The following is a 4,747-nucleotide window of genomic DNA, read 5'->3' on the forward strand; positions in this document are numbered from 1 at the left end:
GCATCAACAACAACAACAACAACAACAACTCACTAGAAGTTCTCACACGGATCATCATGTGTTATTATTCAAAATAACTCGCGGTGTTCCCTGGAGTCTGGATGACTACAAGTCTCTCCAGATTTCCAGTATACCCCGCCTTTTCTGCAAGCCATTGCGAAAACTTTTTACGTTATTGCAACATCCCTTTACGATTGATTTATAGCAGGCAAATTGTTTTTTATTTCTGAAATTGAATAGCAATAAGTCTCTGCAGTGTCCCATTAGTGCTCGTATCCTTCAAGTGGAGGTCTGGTTAGTGCTCTCCTTCCTCGGTTTTCCATCGTAATGACCCATTCAAAAATCAATCGCGGCTGGGGTTGATGTGGTATAGTTTAGTAAAATGTATAATATGTTATTTCTGTTATTAAAAAAAATAATTCAATGGAAACTTAATTGGAATAAAATGAAAACAAACTTTTTGTTACGAAGAAAATACGAATAATAATTAGTTGCTAATTTTTACGAACTTTTTTTAAAAGTAAAATTCCATGCTTTCTTTATGTGAGCCATGATCGGTTTTAAGTAGATATTTACTTACGTCTCATCGGAGGAAGATGTGACACAAGGTCGGAAAAATGGGGAGAGTCATCCGGCGCAACTAAAATAGTAGCACGTTGGTATTTGAAAAGGGTCCAGACAGCCCCGTCTGCATTCCCTAGTATGGACGCCTCAGGCTGTAAGCAATGAACTTACTTGACCTGAAAGACGGGAAGCAAGGCCTGGAATGGCGGACCTCCTAGAACTATCCAGAATCATATCTCAGCGTAACAGTTGTAAGGTCATTCCTTCTTAAAAAATGGCGACAACTACGTAACATTGTGACGAGGACGTATCCTGAACTACAAGTCGCAATTGCGTTCGTACTGAAGATTGATCCTTCAACCTCTAGAAGAGTGTCATTTAGAACTGAACTTTTATAGTACTTTATACGTTAAGCTATATATTTGAAAAAAAAAAGCTTTTAATTTAATTGTTCTAATTAGCTGTAATTTATCGTTTCTGTTTATCGTTATCATCTTCGCTTACTGTATGTTTTCTGCAACTCATTATCGCCTCTATTTTATACGGAAGCTATCGTTCTCGCTTCTATTTCTTCCCCTTATCACCTCCCTCTCTCCCTCTCGTTCTGTTTATTAGCAGTCAAAGGTAATAAAGAAGAAAGCTGAAATAAATACAAATAGTCTATTATGAGAAACAGGAAATAACACCACAGGACTAAATGCTATGTTAACCGTATATTTCGAAAGATAAGTTGAGTGAGACAGAGAGAACGAAGAGATATGAGACGGATCCACAGACGCACGCACAGACGCTCTCTCTCTCTCTCTCTCTCTCTCTCTATATATATATATATATATATATATATATATATATATATATGTCATTCATTAGACGGGCAACTACCTCAAGCCAGGATTGAAACCCGACCGCCTGTACGGCAGTCCAGGCTCCTACCCATTACGCTAATCGGCAGCTGCTGATCGAATCGTGAATAAACAATGTTTTGACATCGTCTGAAATACCTAAGCTCGATTTGTTTACACAAAGAGCATCGCTTTATATGCTAATGGTAATTCGTGTATCACTTCTCAATATGCTCAACTCAAGATGAGGAGCATATATATGCTTCTGGGCGTTCCAAAAGTAACGCTTCCTATAATATATTGCGCCAAAATAGATCAAAGTGCCATATCTTTGTTGCAGAGATAATTACTGCTGGTCGGGAGATTCTAACGTAGTCAAAGAGCCAACATCATTTACTTTATATATATATACATATATATATATACATATATATATATACATATATATATATATAAATTTCATATTAGGAATGCATGAGTTCAGTCACCCTAACAATACAATTTGCAATACCCTTCTGATCCATTCGGTCGGAATAAAAAATTTAGAAAACACTATTTTTGGAACGCCCACCGTGTTTATATATATTATTACTTGGAACATTTGGCTATATAAACATATAACTCAAATCTTTCTAGACAGCTCAATAAGGCAATACTAGAGTTATAAATATTTCTTATAATTCGCCGCTTTACATTCATTTTATTGTTGAGTTAAAGACGTTAGGATTTATTGCCAACACTTGAGTACAATTGTTCAATTGTATCGGCCCAACATGTATGCAGATATATATATATATATATATATATATATATATATATATATATATATGTGTGTGTGTGTGTGTGTGTGTGTGTGTGTGTATTGTGTGTTTGCGTTCGTGTGTGTCAAAAATGTAATCATACTGTCATAGTTATCCAACGTTGTCTGCGCAATAATGATTATATATATATATGTATATGTAGAGAGAGAGAGAGAGAGAGAGAGAGAGAGAGAGAGATAGAGAGAGAGAGAGAGAGAGGATACACAGACAGACAGAAAGAAAAAGAGAGAGCAGAAAGAGACTGACTTGGATTTCGTTTTTATATTCCACTGTCTTTGCAAATCACTTTTTTTATTGAAACAATCTAACACGAGCCAAACGGGTAACCCAACGGGTAACCCAACAGGTGACCCAGCGGGTAACCCAACGGGAAACGTTAATTTCTATTATATTATCAATGTAATAAGTGACTTCCGTCAATAAAATGGCTTCATACTAACCTTAAGCTTTTCTGTTTCGTCCGTTTTCAAATTTGAGCTTTTATTAAAATGTGACCCACTTCCTTGACCTCAACGAGATTTGCCAGATCTATATTTTTTCAGCATGAGCACGTTTAGCGGTGGAATCCTAGCTCATTTATATTGCTCAATGAAAGAGTTATCAGTGGTGTTTTGTTGTCAATTATCTTGCTTCCGTTTTACGTGGAACATTTTTTTTTTCTATTTTGAAGAGTTAGGATTTGGTAAGCAACCAATGATTCTCACCGTATACCGGTACGGTCATTGCTTGTTTGATCATTTGCTCTTGGTAACCGAAGTTTAAATTCCTGAAAGAAGTCCCGTAGTATATCGGTCGAAATGTTGTGGCAATCACAGGCACGATCAAGATACCAGTTTGAGTATAGAAATCATTACCTTCATCTCCAAAACCTGACACGTACATATAATAATAGCGAACCGGGTTCAATCGTCGGTAGAATCATTCTAGGATAAAGACTAAAAAAGATGGCAGTTGATGCCCTCTCGTTTGAAACACTCATCATTATCAGGTAAGAATCAAGAGTAAGTGGAGCAATCGAGAAAAAGGAGTAGCACTCTTCTTTACAAGTTAGAATAAGAACACATGGAAAGGGAACATTCGGGTCGCCCTCGACTGTGGTCAACCACGTTACTTACTTTTATTTCCAGAAAAAAAGGGATTCTTTTAAAACGTCCAAAAATGGACTCTTCAAACATTTTTTTTTCGCAATTGTGTTCTTAATATTAAAAAAAAAAACATGGCAAATGCGTTTAAACTTTCAAGAATTATCACGAACCTTTTACAGTTGTTTCTTTTGCATATGTGTTATTAATTTTAATGTGGGCGTGACGATTGTTAAGTGGTTAGCGACACGAACCGAAAACTGGGTGTTCCAAGTTCGAAACTAGTTCGTTCCACAAAATTACTTTCATTTGGGATATTGGCGACCTTCACGTGGTCCCTCTCGTAACCTACCCAATGTTTTGCTAGACATAATTTAATCTAGAAAAATATCGGGGAAACCAATGGAAGCGATTGAATCTTCGGATTCATACGAAATGATGCTTAAAATGTGATATCCAATTATTTTCTTTCTGGAATGTTGTTTCTTTTTTTTTTTAATTTTTTTTTTCTTTCGTTTTTCTTTCTTTCTTTTCTTTTTTTAAATTGTTCATTTTTTTTTTTTTCATTTTTTTTTCATTTTTTTTTTTTTACTTTCTGGACATTTTCTCTTCGTGAAGATTGTTTGTATTAAAATTCATTCATTCGAGATCCCCATTTTTTGTGAACCGGATCCCCATTTTCGTAAATATTTCGCTGTTTATCAAGTAGAATCCTTTTTAGAATGTCCACGAGTCGATATTATTTCTTTTAATGGATTCCTCCTGTTACTTTTCGTTATTTTCGTGGGCTTCATCAACTCTGCACTGAATTTTGGCATCGCGATTCCTTTTTCCAAATCCATAATTTTCCGCGGAGATTTTTTCGTAGAGTCGCTTTAGCTTTGGGACATCTGGCTTATTCGCTTTCGTTCTGCCTTGAAAGGAAAAAAAAAAAAGAATTGATTGACGTCGTTTACAGGGACGACATAATGGCAGCCACAAAATGCCAGGTATTAGATAAGTGTAGCCTTTTTTTAAAAATAGGCGGGGTCTAATTTCGTAAGAGGGCGTGGTTTCTTGAACGGAAGGGTGGAGTTTCAGGTTTTCTTTTATAAAACATTTTTTTTTTCAATTTAGCTTATTCTTTGTACTCTTTAGCTTTCAATGCGTTTTTATTATCTTTTTGATTTTTTCTGTCACAGCTTGTTTTTATTTTTTATTTCTTATTGTTTAGTCCTAAAACTTTTCATTAATGTTTTTCTTTCGCCTAAAATAATTTTCCTTCTTTTCTTTCTATATTATTTATACTATCTTTCTGTTTTCTTTCTTTCTTTCTTTCTTTATTTTGTAGATTGCATGATTATTTTTCTCTTTTTCTATATTATTTTCTTTCTGGACAGTCCTTTCTTCTTTTTTTTTTCTTTCATTTTTACTTGCTTTTTTTTTCTTAGTGATTTTC

The 4,747-nt window shown here is 34.9% G+C and overlaps 1 long non-coding RNA gene across 1 annotated transcript in view; it reads right to left on the bottom strand.

Annotated features, from left to right (window-relative positions):
• Positions 1–4,299, bottom strand: part of LOC145255661 (uncharacterized) — a 31,839-nt gene extending 27,540 nt beyond the window's left edge. Inside the window, exon 1 of the long non-coding RNA XR_013863885.1 lies at positions 2,668–4,299. This is a non-coding gene — a long non-coding RNA (uncharacterized LOC145255661). The remainder of the gene's footprint in view (positions 1–2,667) is intronic.
• Positions 4,300–4,747: the final 448 nt, after the last annotated feature.

Source organism: Euprymna scolopes, chromosome 31 (genome assembly GCF_053919585.1).
Source record: "Euprymna scolopes isolate OS-2025 chromosome 31, ASM5391958v1, whole genome shotgun sequence".
In the NCBI taxonomy this organism is placed as follows: Eukaryota; Metazoa; Mollusca; class Cephalopoda; order Sepiida; family Sepiolidae; genus Euprymna; species Euprymna scolopes.